General features: G+C 41.9%; 1 protein-coding gene across 1 annotated transcript in view; it reads left to right on the forward strand.

Moving 5' to 3' along the window:
• The window catches only part of RPS6KC1 (ribosomal protein S6 kinase C1), a 250,262-nt gene extending 231,023 nt beyond the window's left edge, over positions 1-19,239 (forward strand). Inside the window, exons 15-16 of the transcript XR_008649737.2 lie at positions 10,246-10,335; positions 19,039-19,239. The gene's annotated coding sequence lies outside the window, so the exon portion shown is untranslated. The remainder of the gene's footprint in view (positions 1-10,245; positions 10,336-19,038) is intronic.
• Positions 19,240-19,946: the final 707 nt, after the last annotated feature.

Below are 19,946 nucleotides of genomic sequence, written 5' to 3' on the forward strand. Positions count from 1 at the left end.
GAAGGGATTCAAGCATTTATGCTGATTTTTATGTGAACTATACCACTGAGTATCGAAATAATGAGAGGTAGAGTGTCTTTATAAAATTATTCCAGCTACAGAATGAAAAAGAAGTGATAGAATATTCCCATTTTGCAGTCTTCGATGGATGGATACAGGCATTGAGCATCAATGGTTGGTAAGATCACAAAAAGAAAGACAATCAGACAGGAGCCTCCTGTAGTATTGCCAGACACCACCTTGCTAAAGGGATACAATCTGGGTTTGAAACTGACGTGGATCAAGCTGCTAGCTTGCAGGAAATACAGAAGGCACAGAAACATGTTGACTGCCACCATGAGTATGCAGTTGGCAACAGACACTGTGGGCAATGATAGGACTGATAGTCTGGGTTCTTTAACAGATAATTTGTAAAGAAATGAAAAGTAGGTAAGAGAAACCAATAGATTAAGAAAGAATTGAAAGATATATTTTTAAGAAGTGAAAGACTAAACAATAGTATCTAGAGATGCACATTTGGGTGATAAAATGATTTTTAAAATGCAAAGAAATGAGAACTATAACAGGATCATTGGTGCATTGGGGGAAGGAAGATTATGATTGGTTGGGGCACATGAAGGAACTTCTGGGGTGCCTATACAATGTGTGTGTGTGTGTGTGTGTGTGTGTGTGTATTTTTTAAGTGGAAAAGATAAAAGCATCTGGATGCTGGCTATCTTGTCCTTTTACCAGATGTCGTTTCTACAGGGCTACTGCTAGCCTTTATTGGTATCTTTGTGCAACTTAGGAAACGACCACCCTTCCTCAAGGCATTTACTGCTATTGGCCAGTAAATATAAATCTACAATGCCTAGGATGTAGCAAGTGCCTCTTTGATGGTGTCCTTGTGCGGTGTACAACATGTACAACTTTATGAAATGGACTTGGGTCTCTGGTTCAAGCTTATCTCTGTTCAGTGTTATCAAGGAAAGGATTTTTTTTTGTTAACTGTTTTTTCAAGCAGCGTTTTGTTCTTTCAAGAACTTTACGGCAATGCGATTTTGCAGTCCAGTGGGATACACAAAGCGCTCTTCTAGCTAATATTTCTCTTGCTCATTTTAGCATGCAGTATCCCTGAGGTAGAATTAAGTACTTCCTGAGATGTTATGTAGTATTAAAAATGTTTAAGAGGGCTGGCCGGCTGCTGAGGCAGGAAGTTCCATGGCATACCCCTGCTGTGGCTAGCACCACTGGGGCTCTAGACCTCATCTTGGCTAAGTCTAGAACTTGATTGACCATAATTAATCAGATTCAGTGAAATAGACCCACATTAACAAAAGTTCAAAAGGTGTGATATAAATCAGAATATCTGTTTATTAATCTTTCATAATAATAGTAACTGCTAAATGAACCAGAGTGCTCCCGTTAGCCCCTATTCTCTCCGTGCTAGGCAGGTAGCTTTGAAGCCAGGAGGTTGTGTGGTTTGCAAAGGGAGGTGGATGATCCTAATGGTTGGTGACATTCTCATCTTATTCTGTTCCACCCATCACTACTCCAGGGATATACCTGCCAGCTGGACCAAAACACTTGTGTCAACCGTGTCAACATTGTGCAATGCACACACTTACACATTCTTACTTGCTAGCTTATCTTCCCAGACTTCATACTGGGGGAGGAAGGGAATACCATCCCAATCAGCCTGAGCATCTGGGTCGACCCCAGTGATTAGTGGCACGACAGTTGAAGCAACCAGCTCACCTTGCATACAAGGAATTTCAGGTGCATGAATCTAACCCACATGGAGCACTTCCCATAGACTAGACAAAAGGAGGAACCACCAATGGTTTCTGATCTTAAGTAGCTTACAGTCTAGAAGGGACAGATTCAAACATTCCTTTCCCATTTTTATTAGTTTCCTGCTTTTAACTTATAACCTAGTAGAGCCAGATTTAAACATTCCTTGCTTGCTTCCACTAGTTGATACCTATAGATATATGGTGTGATTGAATCAGAGAAAGCCATAAAGTAAACTTCGGCTTGGCTTGTGTCTGGACTATCACAAAATTCATATTATTGCGTTTCTGTATAAGTAAAGTTTCACTGAGTTTCTTTCCTTGGGTGGTTGTATAACAGGACTGAACTATACCTGAACTCAATCCCTACATTTTATCAGATTGGATTGGATCTATTGGATCCTGCTGGATGCAGCCTTATCAGGTAGAAGCCTGCTGTTCAGTTCTGTATTTAGAGAAACAACAGAAACTTCCTGTGCGAGTGGCAAAGTACCAAGAGACAGGACTTCATCTCTCCACCCTTCCTTTAATGCTATAGGTCTGTGTGATTGGGATTGGCTTGTTGTTTGTTTGTTTGTTTGTCTATTTTTTTAATATGGCACAGAACATGGAACTCTTAGTGCTGCTGCTTCAGGTTTCCGAAGCACATCCTGATCTGAACTTAGGCGATGCTGGTCTGTGAGCCCCCTGCTGTTCCTCAGGCACCCCCAGCCACAGCCACAGGGCCACTGTATTATCTTCTCACATGCCTGGCACCAGGTCTGGAAACATAGTATCTAAAATTAAAGAGTTCTTTCCGTCCTGGAATTTTGAACTAACCTTTAGAGCTCAAATGAGGGCTGGATGATGACAGCAAAAGAATTAATCTGGGGAGTTGGATGCTCAAAAAAAAAAAAAAAAAAGACTTAAAGATCTCATCCCTTAAATATATTGGGCCTGGGATGGAGATGATTTATGTATATTTTGGATTTAAAAGAGTTTTGTAAAGAAATTTATTTCCACGACTTTTTGGTTTAATTGCCTGGCATGGTGGGAAATCCCAACACAACAGCGTGGAACTGGGGCATGAAAAGCAGCAAGTGAAACGGATTTATGAAGCCCATAAATAAAAATGAAACTCATTTCATTGTCCAAATTGAGTGGAAAGGCACAATCTATCCCAATTCAGATAAATGGCAGAATGGGACACGCACAGGGGAAAGTTCTTTCCATTTTAATAAGGCAAGATAATGGGTGTAGCATAACTGAAGAATTTCAGAAAAAGGGACATTTCATTTTGCCAGACTTGACCAAGGAGGCATGTTACTTCTATCTACTCTATGAGGAAAATGTGCTTTTCCAAAAAGAATTACAGTGAATTGCATATTTAAATCATGCCTCAGGCCGGGTGCTGTGGCTCATGCCTGTAATCCCAGCACTTTGGGAGGGCAAGGCGGGTGGATCACTTGAGGTCAGAGTTTGAGACCAGCCTGGCCAACACGGTGAAACCCCATCTCTACTAAAAATACAAAATTTAGCTGGGCATGGTGTCACGTGCCTGTAATCCCAGCTACTCGGGAGGCTGAGGCAGGAGAATCTCTTGAACCCAGGAGGCAGAGGTTGCAGTGAGCCGAGATCGCGCCATTGCACTCCAGCCTGGGAGACAGAGCAAGACTCCGTCTCAAAAAAAAAAAAAGAATCGGTCATGCCTCAATGGGCATTTTCCTGTAAAGGCAATAGCAGTGAAAGAGATGAGAGGCAAAGGCCAAAGTGAGCCACGTTAGGCAGTAGATCTTCCTGCTTCTGGAATTTGGGGTTGCCAACCTTTTACTGTTCTCTCCTGAGATGCACATTGGTACTTAACTGTTCTTTGAAGGCTGTTTATTTCTGTACAAATGCATAGGTAAGACTGAGGTGAGGGCCAGCAGTGAACAGCTATATTTTTAAAAGGCGGGAAGGAATGATACGGGGTGCCTGCACATTGGGTGGCAGGATGTTTGTGTTCTGTGGCTCCTCAGTGATGTGGAAGCCTCTGCTTCTGACTCCACATTGATTTCCAGCCCTTCCTTTTCTGGTATGTCAATTCAGCCTATTCTCTTTCCAAACTAAATTCCTAGGGCTTTTTTTGCTGTTGTTGTTGTTTTGTTTTTGTTTTTTAGATTTTTGTTTGTAATTTTTTGCTGGTCCACTTTCAGTCTTTTCCTAGGTCTAGTTGTGACAGGGCAGACATGCAAGCTGGTTGCTCCAAAGTAAGAGCCTGGTCACTAGTCAAGAAACAGGAAAACCACGGGGTGCATGAGGGACCCAAACGCAGGCATGAACTTATTGGTAGGACACGAAAGCCCACTTCTCGTTCACTTAAACATTTGACCACCTGTGTTGTACTCATCCTGTTAGGCAGCGTAGATGATTCAAAGATAAATTAGACCTGGGCCCCCTCACCCTTCAGTAATCTCACTGCAAATGGCAGTGTTTACCTCCTCCTTCGATTTCCACCAGCACTCCAGGCCACGCCAAGAAACACTTAACCTAAGTAAAAATGGGATGTTTGCCTTGCAAATGTGGCTTCCAGGCAAGTTCTTTAAGCCCTTTCCAACTCGATTGCTCCCTAAGCCTGGCTTAAATAGCAACTCTGAAGCTACCACAGCTTTACCAGTATACACTGAAAACGTACTGTGGCAACTAAAAGGCCACATAATCAAACCATTCACTTCATCCATCTCTCTGGTCATGTATGATGCAGGGCTTAAATTCAGGCTAAGAAGAAGGGTAGATTCCTTCCAACTTCTTTGTGTGAGGTTCTGGAAGCATCTTACCACCTTTTTGTACTTTGAGGAGAAATCGCCCCTCTCTGCAAGAGGATGAAATCTCTTCACCTGCTGCCTCTCACACTTTATCTTCAAGAATTGACCTTACAGCAACTTAGCTAACTTGATTCTTTGAAACATTTCTGATGCAAACTCCTGGGATTGATCTTTCTTGTTTGGTGTTCTATCCTTGGATCCTTAAAGACTGTGACTGCACAGGGTTCCTTGCGTGGTGAGAAGTTGACTAATTAAATGACCACAACGGGAGGTGCTTTACTGTCAGGTAAAGAAAAATATGTGTCAGTGAAATGGGGAGGAATCTGCACTGAAAATTGGAGCCCAGAGAGACCAAAGTCAGCGTGTTTGCAGCACTGCATAAGGAAGAAAGGCTCCGTGTGTGGGAGTCCTAGTGAGTTGCTAACAATAAAGAGGTGTAGTGAGGATATTCCTTGGGGCAGAATCCTCCCACACCATTCTGCTTCCCTCTTCTGATTTTGTGTTCACCAAGGAGACTTCTGATTAGTAACCCAGCTTCCTTTCTTAAACATGTTGACGTTGGAAAGATCACCTTGATAGGAAGCCTGGGAACTCCAAGCTTCAGCAAGGGAATATCTGAACCCCTTCATTATAAATTAGTAAATTAATATGCTGATTTTTTGTTTAATCATATGTGAATTTGGTTGGAAAAAGGTCATCACTAAGAAAATCCAGTGTCTGAGTAGTAAGGTTGAGCATCTGGGCCCCGTTGCTTCGAGGTGCTTGAGAAACCCTTTCCAGTGACACCCCTCCTGGCATCTTCATAGGTACCTCCCCAAAGTCCAGCACATTTCCCATTACCTTCCACTCCAGGAGGAGACCGTGCATCAGACTGTGTGCTGGTTAGGATGAGGGTTTTTAAAGATTTTATATTTTTTTTCGTCCTTACCACTTATGATAGACAGTGATTTTCTAAAAGGAAGTGGAATAGAGGCCGTAGGATTATGCAAATTCACATAATTATTAAGAAACAAAGGAAGAACTGCAGGCCCTCTTAAACCATGATCGGGTAATTGTTCTGATTTGTTGGTGTAGACTTGAATAACACCTCTCTGACCAATGAGGGCTCCCCCACAATGTTTCCTACAAAAGGGGAAAAATAAAGAAAGTCACTGTTAAAATAAGGCAGACCTCCTCTTTGAATCACTCTGACATGGACGAGGGAAAAACCCAGAAGGAAAAAAATGTGAAAAGTTTACTTCAGGTTTAGAATTTCTAATTCCACCACTTTTGTGTGTGTGTGTGTGTGTGTGTTGTTGTTTGATAGACATGACAGCATCTCCTCATTATTATGGAAAATATAGGGTTGGTGGTAATTACTATCTGAATATGAATGGGAGCAGAAGTGGGCATAGCCTGCACTGGCCTTTCTTTGACAAGGTATAACTTTCTTCTGAATTTCTGTGTTAATTAATGCTTATTTAAAAACCACTTTAATTGGTAGTAAACACCTCAACTTTTTGTACTCATTAAAATGCATCCATTGATGTGTGATGGATTTTTTTTTAAAGCTTAATTAACTTTCCTTCTGTATATATAACCTATAATAATGACAAACATATTGGGAAAAAATTACCCCTGCTTTTTCCCCCTTTCTCTCTACCCCCATTATAAAGACATTTTTAGCTGTGGATGCCTCACTTTGTTAGGATCAGATGCCATTAATTTGGCATTTTTGAGAAGAGTAGGTGGCAGGAAATCAAAGCTTTTTGAGACATTGGTCATTTCTAAACCAAATACTCACATATCTGCTGGGGAAATAGGCTATTTTTCTTTTTTCCCTTTTTTTAAGTAAAGTTTCCTGCTTGAGCCCAGGAGTTTGAGGCTGCAGTAAGCTATGACTGCACCACTGCATTCCAGCCTGGGTGACAGAACGAGATGCTGTCTCGAAAAGAAAAGAACAAGTTTAAAGAAACTGTACCCCAGGTGACTTAATTTGAGTATCTTCTTGGAAAATATCAAATTGTAAAGATCTTGGAAATGTTTTCTTGGAGTTGGTTATAATTATGTAGGAACTGAGTAACGCATCCGTCTCCTTTTTCATTAGGAGATACGATTAAGATACTGTAACTACCTTAGGGAAAATTTGGAAAATAGGAAACAATTCTTAATAATCTAACTACCATAACACAATGACAGTTTTTAATTTTTCATAATCCCCTTGCATTGTTTGTCTATATTGAGCTTGAAATTGCTAAGCAGTGAAACCACAGCTGGTGTGGAAGGAAAGCAACCCGAGCACCATTAAACAGCAGAGCACTTTACTCAGATGCCACAGCATGAGAAGACCTTGAGAGAGTGCTCTGCCTTGGGGAAGAAGGGCAACATTTTTATAGACCTCTAGCAAGAAAAGTCTGCTGAAGCTCAGCTAATTTTGGTAATAGTTGATCAAAGATGGTTCTCACAAGAGGAAGAATTGGTCTTGTAGTTTACCATCCATTGGATGAGAAATCTGCGTTTTGCCAAGGAGAGTGGGAGAAACAGCTGCAAAGGATCACAGTGGAACATTGTCAGTCATTTAGGGCCTCTTATCTCTTGGTCAATAGAGAGGTGAAGTCTCATAATTTGATCATATTTTGGTTTGTTCACTCCTCCAAATACATAACTGATGTCAGTTGCAGACTCAGGCTCATTGGCAATGACTGCTGTTGGATGTGCTGGTGATTTTTGCCTTCATAGTTGAATTTCAGCCATTTTTGAGTGAGTAGCTGACCAGAGCATTTAAGACTCTGGAGAGAGCACAGTCAGTGACTGTGGGACAACACCTGTTAAAAGAATTACCAGAAGGCCTTGGATAATGCCCATATTCCTAGATAGATCCCACCCTACCTAGGATCAGCCAGAACAGTTCCATGCCCAACCCAAAGAGAAGAGAAGTTTGTTATTAGTAAACTCACCTACCAATTTGTTCATCTTCTTGACTTACCAAGGTTTAATCTCTGATATCCAGGATAGCATAGTTACAGGAAAGAATTTTAAGAATCTTATTTGTTAAAATAAGATTCTTCTTTTTTCAAAAACGCTTCTTCTTCTTTTCAAAATTATTCTTTCTCCTCCTCTTCAAAACTATCTTTTTGAAGGCATTGGTTTAGTGCTAAACCAATGGAGAAGGGAAAAGACAGTTTTGAAAAGAAGGAGAAAAAAGAGACAATTAAGGGTATGGCACTCAGTGGCTCCCTGTGATTGGGGTCTTGAACTGGAGGTCATGAGCAAAAGCACTCCATGTCTAGCTGTCTGCTACTTGGTTTGAAATTCCTTGGAAAGCTGTCTCCTTTGTGATGCCATTTGTTTCAGAAGAATTATGAAATCAGTTTTAGATATCCTGTCAATGTAGAAGTTCAGGATGAGCGTGTATATCTTGGGAAACAGGAATCCAGTGGGATGATTTCTTGGAGTTTCACTGCAGTATTTGTATTTTATGTTACCTGATAATGTTTCCTCCAAGAGGTACCCCTCAGGTGTAAGACCACAACCAACAGGAAGTAGATAAGGCAACTGTGATATTATCATATAAAGATCAGAGTAACTCTGGAAGGTAAGATAGTTAATGATCTCTGAGATTGGGATGTCTTCTTTCCCAGTTTGTAAGACTGGATTTTTGATGTGAAGGATCTCAGGGAGAGCTGCCAAGATATCTTGTCATATGTTTATGCTCTTTTTTTATCCATCATGGTCAAATTTTGATTCATATATTGGATATAGTTTTGGAAATCAAATTATTTGCTAAAGACTAAGGAGCTCAGAATATATGTTCCAAGGACAATTCTTAATTCTTTTGTTTTTCCTTGCTAGGGGTTGGGAAGTCCCTAACTAGATCATGCAAATCTGATCTTGACCAAGGATTAAAGTTAACACATCATTGACCTTGAAGGTGACCTTCATTCCTACCTATATTAGGAAAACATTATGAGGATATATTGTCCAGTGAGAGGGATGTGTTTAGGAAGGGGCAATGGAGGAGAGGAAAGAGGATCTGGAGAATGAGGAACAGCAGAGCAAGAGGGAAGAGGAAGTCGAGGTTCAGGGAACTGGAGGGAGGCCAATGAGCAATTAATTGTGTTGGGAGAGGGAGAAGATAGTTCTAAGTTTAGATTTTAGATCATCCAGGTTTTTTTTAGCCTTTCTTAAGGAGGCCTTAAAGGAAGCAATTTTAGAATATTTCTGTCTTTCAAAGGCTTTTTTATACAAGTAAAAAAACGCCAGTCATTGAATATTTGGAATCTTTGAATCATTTGTAAAGTGCCATGCAAATGGATTATCTTACTCATATCCCAAATTGATCAGAGTGGCCACTGAAGTTCTAAATTGTTCTTGGTAAAATTCCATCAAAGCTTCAAATATTTGGTGCTATTGGCATCATGTTTGTACATGTAAGAAGCCAGAAAAAGACTTGGCGTTTCATTGAATGGCTCACGATTGGCCCTCAGAATCTCGACAATACACACCCATATTGTTGCTGAGAGCCCTAAGTTAAGAAACAAATCGAATGAAAGTTTTTCACCAAGGATAATTAAGAAGAAGAACAAAGGCTTAGGTGGTACTTCAATGCAAAGAGAGCCAAGTATTAGTTGGGGGCAGGACTTTACTGTGCAGTCCCTGGGACTTCCAGAAGAGACGTGGGGGTCTCTTGCATTCTCTATCCTCATCAGAGTGGCTAAGCTGTTCAGCAGTGGGTCCAGGCAGTGATTAGTGTCTTGGCATCAAAAACTGTAGAAGATAATCAGCCAGAGCATCATTAGCATAAACTTTTGTTCTGAATGCTACAGCATGAGAAGACTTTAAAGGATGTTCTGTCTTGGGGAGGAAGGGTAATATTTCTATAGAGTCAGAGTAGGAAGAGCCAGCTGAAGCTGAGCTGTTTTGGGGCCTAGTTCGTCAGAGAGGGTTCTCAGAAGCAGGAGAGATCATTCTTGTGGTTTAGCAGCCATTGGTTGGGCAATTCAGGCTTATCAAAAGGGATCAGGCAGACAGTTATGGACTAAGGTCAAATGAGGGTCAGAGTGAACATTTTTAGTTCTTTCAGAGTTTTTTTTAAAGGTGCTTACTACAGTGATAAAAGAAGTCACTAGTGTGATGAGTAAGGAGTAAGGTGGGGAAGAATCTTCCAGGTGGCCCTCTGCTCAGAAGTTGTTTTCTTTACAAAAGAAGAGGAGGTTGTTGATTCTTCCTTTCTTCCTGATGCACCATCCCCATCTCTACCCTGCTTGTCTCACAAACCAACCAAAGCAGCAGGGAGAAATGCAGTCGTATCTAAGCAGCAGCAGATGACAATAGCGTGCAAAGTCTTAAAGAGGGCGGTGGGCAGGACCACACCTCCTTAAGCTTCCAGAATGCCACAGTAATGAGCCAGAAGAGCCCACGCCCTTGCAGACAGAGGACTGAGAACTCACACAGACTGATCATGTAGCTTCACTTAAATGATGCCTGAAAATGGGTCTGCATTGTTTGGTTGTACTACTAAGGCCATACTACCACGTGAGCATTTGCTTATGGAATGTGAGAAATACAAACAGGAACAGGCCTTGTTCATGTACCTGTGTGTGAACCGTGGCCTAGTCACTTGTGAATCTGAACACAAATGTCCACTGTGACTGCCCAGTCCGGGTACCTCTGCTTACAATGTCTGGAAACAGTCTCTTTACCTTTTTTAGGATAAAGTCAATGCAAAGGATTAGCTGAAAATACTTGAGTCCACATGATGGAAGGAACTGGATGCCATTTAATGAATAAGCAATTTAAGCGTAAGTATACATACCTAGAAATAACTATATGTGGTTTGGGTTTTATTTTAATGTGTATTTTTTTTAGAGACAGGATCTTACTCTGTCACCTAGCCTGGAATGTAGTGGTAACCTCAAGCTCCTGGGCTCAAGCAATCCTCCCTCCTGGGCCTTCCAAGTAGTTAGGACTACAGGCATGTACCACCACACCCAGCTAATTTACAAAAAATAAAATATTTTTTTGGTAGGGACAAGGTCTCACTACATTGCCTAGGCTAGTCTCAAACTTCTGGCCTCAAATGATCTTTTCACCTCCCAAAGGGCTGGGATTACAGGTGTAAGCTACCATGCAGGGCCCTAAGGTTTGGTTTTGATATTAATTTCCTCTTCTTCTTCATTAATTCCCTGGCTAAGAAACTGCCTCTTTCTTAGGCTTTGCATTAGTCATCTCCATTGAGCACTGCAGTCCCTGCTTCAAGCTGAGCGCCCCCAGACCAGCAGCCACAGGGTGAGGTTCAACTTGGGGGTGTCTTCAGCCTGGCTGCAGGAGCTCAGCCACTGTCCTGAGACTTTGCTTCAACATCATGCTAGGAATTCTTGAATTTCAGTGTCCCACGCCTTCGTCTTCTACGTTCTAGTAATTTCTTGAATAAGGGTGCATAGGAAATACATTTTTGCATGTGTCTTTTGCCTAAATGTATATACTTCCTTCAAATTTGATAGTTTGGCTTGGTATAGCATTTAAACTATAACTCCATGTGCATTTAAACTATAACTATTTTCCTCAGAATTTTAAAGGCAATTATCTTGGATTCTATTTCTATTTCTGACCCTTTGGCCAACCCTTTTTTTTTCCCTCTTTGAAAGCTTCTAGTATTTGTTCTCAATGCTCGTTATTCTAAATTTCCCAATCATGAGCCCTTAGTAGGAACTTTCAACCTGGAAACTCATGTTCTTCAGCCTAGAGACTGTTTGTTGTATTTCTTCTTATGTTTGCTGTTTTTTTGATCATTTCTATTAGCTAAGTTTGAGTCTGTTTGAGTGATCTTTAAATTTTTTTCTTTTCTGTTTTTTTATCTCTGCTCTTTTTATTATTTCTTGGAAATTTCTTCATCTTCCAGTTTTTCTATAAATTTTTCTTTCAGCAATCATCTTTCTAATTTCAACAATTATTTTCTTTGAATATACCAATTTTATAGCATCTTATTCTTGTTTTATAATGTAATTTTTTAAATCCTTTTAAGGAGAGAGAAACCACAGTTTTAGTTTTTATTTTTTCCATTTCCAGCATGATTCCCCCTATTGTGGTTATCAAGTGCTGTGTAACAAATTTCTCCCCTCCCCTTCATGGCTTACAATATCATTTATTTTGTTCATGAACGTTCAACCTGAGCGGGGCTCTGCAGGTTCAGCTCATCTTTGATCTATTCCCTGTCAGCTAGGGCTGGAATCACCTGAAGTCTTCTTCACTCACGTCTGGTGTTTGGTTTGGACAAATTCAAACAGCTGGGGCATCTGTCTCTAGCAACATGTGGTCCCTAAAGCATGGAAGCTTCATGGGAATCAGACTTCTAGTTTGATGATTCAGGGCTCCTAAGATGTGTATCCCAGGAAAGCAAGAGCTGAGTGAAAGCTGCATTCTTTGTATGACCTAGCTGCAGAAATCACATAACTGCCATTTCCCTTTTTCTGTATTGCAGTGATGTCTGATTAAAATATACTGTGGCCAGGCACAGTGGCTCACGCCTGTAATCCTAGCACTTTGGGAAGCCAAAGCAGGTGGATCACCTGAGGTCAGGAGTTCAAGACCAGCCTAGCCAACATGGTGAAACCCTGTCTCTACTAAAAATACAAAAATTAGCTGGGTGTGGTGGTGCACACCTGTAATCCCAGCTACTTGGGAGGCTGAGGCAGGAGAACCACTTGAACCTGGGAGGCAGAGGTTGCAGTGAGCCAAGATGGCACCACTGCACTCCAGCCTGGGCAACAGAGCGAGACTCCATCTCAAAAAAATAAATAAAATAAATAAATAAAATATATCGTGAGCCACATGTGCAATTTCAAGCTTTCTAGTGGCCACATTAAAAATATAAAAAGAAATAAAGTTAATTTTAATAATATATTTTATTTAACTTAATATCACTTTAATATGTAATGAATAGAAAATGGTTAATGAGATAGTTCACATTCTTTTCTCATACTGTCTTCAAAGTCCAGCATAAGTTTCATACTTACAACACAGCTCAATTCAGATGCTAAATTATTTTTATTTTTATTTTTATTTTTGAGACGGAGTCTCGGTCTGTCGCCCAGGCTGGAGTGCAGTGGTGCGATCTCTGCTCACTGTAAGCTCCGCCTCCCAGGTTCACACCATTCTCCTGCCTCAGCCTCCCGAGTAGCTGAGACTACAGGCACCCGCCACCACGCCTGGCTAATTTTTTTGTATTTTTAGTAGAGACAGGGTTTCACCGTGTTCGCCAGGATGGTCTTGATCTCCTGACCTCATGATCCGCCCGCCTCGGCCTCCCAAAGTGCTGGGATTACAGGCGCAAGCCACCATGCCCGGCTGCTAAATTCTTTTTTTCAGATGCTGAATTTCTAGTAGTTAATGTGAAATACAGTCCTGCCAAAACAATAAAGCTAGAAGAAAAACACTTTGTGTTACTTCAGTTTTTAAATTTAAATTATTTAGAATTGAATAAAATGATTATTTCAGGTCTTCAGTTGTAATAGCAACTTTTCACTTATTCAACAGCCACACGTGCCTAATGGCCACTGGCAACCATATTGGGTGGTGTGGCTCTGTTAGTTGAAGTCCCACCTAGATTCAAGGGAAAAGAAGATAAACTCTAGCTTTTAATGGGAGAAAGGACCATGTTTTAAAGAAAAGAAGCAGAAGTATTGTGGCTGTTTTTGGAAAATGCAATCTGCCACACCCTCTGAGTTTCCCTTTTTCCCTGGTTTATTTGCTTTGGTCTCTATATTTCATGGCAGAGACTTTCCCTTAGTGTGTTCACATTAAGACTGAAGCTCTTCGAGGTTGATTGGGGGCTCTGTGTGCGGGGGAAGTCTGTCTTTGGTAGGCTTCACTGAAGGGTGATTGACAGGGGCCAGGACATCTTGCTGGGAACTCACCACAGGTCAGCATCTGCTGGTTGTTTCTCTTAGGTCAGTTTCTTCTGAGAAGGCTCAGCCAGTCTCCTTAGGATATATAAACCCGGCTGTCAGTGTTCTGGAGGCAGAGGAGGAGGCAGAGGCAGTTTAAATGTTCACCAAATGTCATCATTTTAGTAAAACAACTTTCTGGTGTCTCTACCAGAGACTCTCTGATCTAATTATGCAAAGAATCACCCTCCCAGGGCTTGCTGGGTTGGGAGGAATGGTCTCCTGACCGCCACAGGGAGGGTGGGGAATCAGCTGATCCTCTTCTTCACACTTCACCCTCACTCTGCCTCCTGAGGAAGGTCCCTGAGCCTTTCTGGGGCTCTCTACTGTGACGCAATCCCATGTCGGGGCGCCCCCTCTACAGGCTCTTAGGGTTCATGTTTTTTCCACTCTGCTACGCCAGTTATCAGTCATATATCCACTTTCCATCCTCCAAATATTTGGAGACATCTGTTGTCTGCTGTCTTCTCCTTTCCTGTTTTCAGTGTCTTTTGTATATTTCTCTGCTTATTATTTTAGTGGGGTTCTAGGAGAAAGCGGAGATAGCCTAATATGACAAGGCCCACCAGAAGGAATGTCAAGGCCATTTGGTGCCCTAGGACTTCTAGCTGTTGAGGTCAACAATTGTGTAGCTTCGAAAATAAAAAATTCATGTGAAATTTCGCTATAAATTACACATTACTCATTATAGACAATGGACAACAGTCAGCCAGTCGATAAATAGTGGGCAACTAGTATATGCCAAGCATTGTCAAGGTTCTGGGGATGCAGTGATAAACAAGGCAGAAAAGGCATATAGTACCCCCCACCCCCACCAGTGCTTCTCATGTCATCTGGAAATTTGTTAAAAATGCAAATTCTGTAGCTGGTCTTGGTGGTGCATGCCTGTAGTCCCAGCTACTCTGGAGGCTGAGGTGAGAGGATTGCTTGAGCCCAGAAGTTCCAGGCTGCAGTGAGCTATGATTGCACCACTGCACTCCAGCCTGGGTGACAGAGCAAGACCCATTTACTTATTTATTTATTTAATTTATTTATTTGTGAGACAGAGTCTTGCTCTGTCGCCCAGGCTACTAGAGTGCAGTGGCATGGTCTTGGCTTACTGCAAACTCCACCTCCTAGGTTCAAGCAATTCGCATGCCTCAGCCTCCTGAGTAGCTGGGATTATAGGTGTGCACCACCACCCCCAGCTAATTTTTGTATTTTTAGTAGAGAAGGGGTTTCGCCATCTGGGCCAGGCAAGTCTCGAACTCTTGGCCTCAAGTGATCTGCCTGCCTTGGCCTCCCTAAGTGCTGGGATTACAGGCATGGGCCACTATGCCCAGTCAAGACCCCATTTATAAAAATAAAAATATAAGAATATGGAATTCTGTTTCAGTAAATCTGTGATAGGGCCTGAGATTCTACTTATAGAGAAGTCTTTCTCCTTTATTCCGCCCAGAGTTAACCCAGTCTTTGAGTGCTTCACTCTCAGTGTGAACAGAGGAAAGTCTCTAATGTGAAAAATGAATATTGCGACCTTTACTAATATCCTCTGCCTGTCTGCTTTTAAAATGTTTTCACTTGACCAAAAGTTGGCTAATGGCCTTTTGTAGGTTTCTGCACCTATTGTGTTCATTGGCTCCTAGAATCTCAGGAATGAAAGAGACCTGAGAAGTTACCTAGTCTAGACCAGGTGTGGTGACTCACACCCATAACTGCAACACTTTGGAAGGCCAAGGTGGGAGGATCCTTTGAGCCCAGTAGTTTGAGACCAGCCTGGGCAACATAGTGAGACTCTCTTTCTAAAAAGAAAAAAAAAGATATCTAGTCCAAAGCGCCATTTGTAATCCTTATATTCCTGGGGATTAAGCATCACTTCCTGAGGTTACTGGACCATTGTCTTTGTGTTGAGAGCCCAAAGGGGGGGTTGACGTGTAGTGGAAGATTACTGTGCCCGCCGGTCTAACTGTGGCTCATCCACGTGTGGGCACAGATTTGACCCTAGCCACTATCTGTCCTAGTGGCTTCAGTGTCCTTACAGACATGTGTCATTAAGATCAAGGCTGGGAGAAACTCAGGGACAGACTCCACGTGACAAGCTTCTTGGTGCTTGGCACACTGTAAGTATTCAGGAGCTTATTTTTGTATATTTTATATATATTATTCTATGTATTTTGTATATATTTCATCCACTGGACCTTTGATACTTGAAACATTGCCCATGTACCAGAAACATCAACATCATCTGACAGCTTGAGAGAATCTCAGTCCCTACCCCAGGTCTATAGAAACAGAATTTGCATTTTTAACAAGATCCCCGGGTAATGTGTGGGCACACTAAAGATTTGAGTAGCACTCAACTGTATGCCTTTTCTGCTTTGTTACCACAAAACTTTGTGAGTGCCATGGCAGCGTCTGGTGTATGCTGGCTGTTTGGCATTTGTGGACTGGCTGACTGCCGGTCATTGCCTTAGGTCTTCAGCAAGCCAGGCAGCAGCCTGAAGAAAGGGATCTCCAAGTCAGTTTCAGGATGAGCGGGGAGAGGAGAGGATAAAGATGTCCTTGCTTTGTGCCTGGGATCTGTAACTTATTTGGAAGCCTCGGTAGTGAAAGCTAGTATTCCCTCCAAGATTCATCTTAGGATTTTCCCATCTGAAACTGACCTTTGCGATCTCTCTGTTCCTTCGGCGATCCTGGAAACTTGACACCATCTGAGACTCCTCCCAGCTCTGAGGTGACTTGGACGTTAGAGCAGATGTCATGGCTGTGTGGATGCGTGGACTCCAGGGCTTTCTCTGCTGGTCTGTTCTCTCTGGTGGTGCAGGAGCTGTTTCTTGGGACTGGAATGTGGGGCCTGGCTCTTCCCCAAGCATGGTCCGCACGCTGGCTGTGTTTCTCCTGACAAAGGCGCGAGTGTAGGATGTACCCAAACCCCAGAGAGTCCAGCACCTTCCTCCCAGCCGTGCAGAATTATTTCAAGAATCCCCCATGGTTTTCTTATCCTCAGGATTTCGAATGAGCCAACTTGAGGATAGCTTTATATTACCAAAAGGTTTTATAAATAATTTAGCAACAAGGCTCTAGTGTTATAATAATATTTTATTTTATTAAAAATATATCAACTGAGGCCAGGCGCGGTGGCTCACGCCTGTAATCCCAGCACTTTGGGAGGCCGAGGCGGGCGGATCACGAGGTCAGGAGATCGAGACCATCCTGGCTAACACGGTGAAACCCCGTCTCTACTAAAAAATACAAAAAATTAGCTGGGCGAGGTGGCAGGCGCCTGTAGTCCCAGCTACGCGGGAGGCTGAGGCAGGAGAATGGCGTGAACCCCGGGGGATGGAGCCTGCAGTGAGCCGAGATCTCGCCACTGCACTCCAGCCTGGATGAAAGAGTGAGACTTCTTCTCAAAAAAAAAAAAAAAATATATATATATATATATATATATATATATATATAAACATATATATATATATATAAACTGAGAAATATAAAAATAAAACATCCTCTCAATAGAGCCATTGTACCGAACATTAATGACCATTGCCTGAATTGCGTTTAGAAGGTATAGATGCTTGAGCCAAAGCCTTCCTTAACCCAGGACATACTCTGGGATAATTAAGATCACTGAAGCCTCATTACATATGTATTTTGCTTAAAATAAAAATGCTTTCTCTAATTTAAATACTAAACATATTAACTAAAGAGAATTTGAAAAATGTAGAAACTTTCAAAGAAGAAACAAAAATCACCGTTAACTCACCACTCAAAGATAAGTGTTGGTAACACTTTAAATCTATTTTCTTTTAGTCTTTTTAATGCATATTATGTATTATTGTATAAAATTGAAATTACTCTGTATAGAAAATTTTGCATCTTTTTTTTTTTTTTGAGATGGAGTTTTGCTCTTGCACTTGTTGCCCAGGCTGGAGTGCAATGGCGCGATCTTGGCTCATCACAACCTCCGGATCCTGGGTTCGAGTGATTCTCCTGCCTCAGCCTCCCGAGTAGCTGGGATTACAGCATATGCCACCATGCCTGGCTTTTGTATTTTTGTATTTTGTATTTTTAGTAGAGACAGGGTTTCTCCATGTTGGTCAGGCTGGTCTCGAACTCCTGACCTCAGGTGATCTGCCTGCCTTGGCCTCCCAAAGTGCTGGGATTATAGGCATGAGCCACCATGCCCAGCAAATTTTGCATCTTTTTATTCACCTAACATCGTGACAAACATTTCCATGTGCCACTAAACATTCTTTGAAAATATCATTTTGCTTTACCTATAGTGTTCTATTACATGGATGTCCTCTGTTTTTGTTGTTTGTTTTTCAATGACTCCTCTTTTGCTCATCACTGAGACCATTTTCAATTTTTGCTCTTACAAGTAATGCTGCAATCACCTTTCCTAGAAACTGTCTTTGGGAAACAGTCTGAGATTCATGCAAAATCTTTTTTTTGAGAGAGTCTTGCTCTGTTGCCCAGACTGGAGTGCAGTGGCGCCATCTTGGCTCACTGCAACCTCCGCCTCCTAGATTCCAGTGATTCTTGTGCCTCAGCCTCCCGAGTAGCTGGGATTACAGGTGCGTGCCACCACACCCAGCTAGTTTTTTATTATTAGTAGAGATGGGTTTCACCATGTTGGCCAGGCTGGTCTCGAACTCCTGACGTCAGGTGATCCACTTGCCTCAGCCTCCCAAAGTGCTGAGATTACAGGCATGAGCCACTGTGCCTGGCCACATGCACAGTCTTTATTACTGGACCAAATTGGGATTTAAGCTTAAGACTCTTGCTGTATATTTGCCCAACTGGTATGTGAAATAAGTTTCCAGTTTGCTCTGGCTTTATGGGACCAGTTCTTTGAAAAGTACAGTGTCAAAAACTCCAACTCCGTTCAGCTGAGTGTTCTGCCTAGCTCCTTTTCACTCAGTGGAAGGGAGATGGTGCCCATGGCTGGGCAGGAGGGAGGTATCAGAACACAGAGTAGATGAGTGGAGAAGAGTTAGGAGTAAAGGCTACGGAGTCAATTAGATGGCATCAGTGTTTCTAGTGTCTAAGGTAAGGACAGATCCCACTGGCCAAACATATTACTATGAACTTCCCAATAATGAGTTTCTCTGTCCATGTTTTCTTGTTCTTACCAGCTCATCTCTCCTATGTGCCATGCCCTCTCCATTTCCACCTCTGTTTTGTACCAGTCGATTTGCTTTTTCATCAACTGACTTGACTCTGTAACTTCTGAGAATCTAGTCACCACTCCTAAATTACTCTTGGCTGAGGTCAGGAGACAGGTACTCCATTACAACTGACAGACCTCATTCATTACTGTTATTAGGATAAGCTAGGTAATGCTATGGTAACAATACCCAAATTTTAGTGCCTTTATATAATCAAGTTTATTTCTCATTCAGGCAGCTCTCCTTCAATGGAGAGCGTGGCTTGACGATCCAGTCGGCTTGGATTTCATGGCATCTTCATCTTAAGACATGATTTTTGAGATTACCGTAGCAAGTGATGAGGGTACAGAAAATTAAGCATTCTCTTAAGTGCTTCACTTTGGAAGTGACACAGTTTTGTTCAAACTAGGTGCATGGCGTCACTTAATTGCCAGGGATCAGGAAAATGTGATTCTCTGTGTGACCGGGAAGGAAAGAAGCTGGACATATTGGTAAGCATTATGTCTACCTGAATTATCAAAAAAAACCCTTAAAATATATTCCAAACACAGTAATTAGAGAAAAACGTCATTATTAAATATATGCAAGCAGCACTGATAAATAAGGAATGATGAGAGCATCCATTATGTAGGCTTTATGTTTCCAACAGAATTTGTTTACAAATATGTGAAGCTGTATGCCTTATGGTGAAAACAATTGCGTCAAATTAACCTGGATGTCATAATGGAGCTCAAGGTAACCCCGGAATCTACTTGTATTTCGAGGTACAAATTGCATCACTTAAAGGGAGAATGTTATGATTTAGCTAATTGGGAAAGAATGGCAAGTAGTTTTCGATTTGCATGCCACCTCTACTTGATTGGTTGTAGACTGCTTGGAACTCAACTGATGTGTTGAGAAGGACTCTACAGCAGCACCTAGGCTCAGTGGGGAAGAGCTCAGAGGTCCATTCATTCAGAGTATTTACAAAGCACTTAGTAGGTAGTAGGCACTATACCAAATGCTGATACTTCCAGGCCACATGGAACTTACAGTATCAATATCATTTAGCAGCGTCCGTCGTGGGACATGTGCATGTGGGTGTGTGTGATGGGTTAGGGAAGTAGAGGCACGTTATTTGCATCATATTTCCACCTCTGAGCTAATTTGACCGTTCAGTGGCCAGTTGGTGCCAGATCTAAGTAAGAGAAGTAATTGCTAATCTGCTGTCTTTCACATGCACTCCCATAAGAAGGATGCAGGTTTTTTGGTGTTTTTTTTTTTGAGACTCCATCTGTGGCACAGGCTGGAGTGCAGTGGCGTGATCTTGGCTCACTG

The sequence above is a fragment of the Symphalangus syndactylus genome, chromosome 19 (assembly GCF_028878055.3).
Source record: "Symphalangus syndactylus isolate Jambi chromosome 19, NHGRI_mSymSyn1-v2.1_pri, whole genome shotgun sequence".
In the NCBI taxonomy this organism is placed as follows: domain Eukaryota; kingdom Metazoa; phylum Chordata; class Mammalia; order Primates; family Hylobatidae; genus Symphalangus; species Symphalangus syndactylus.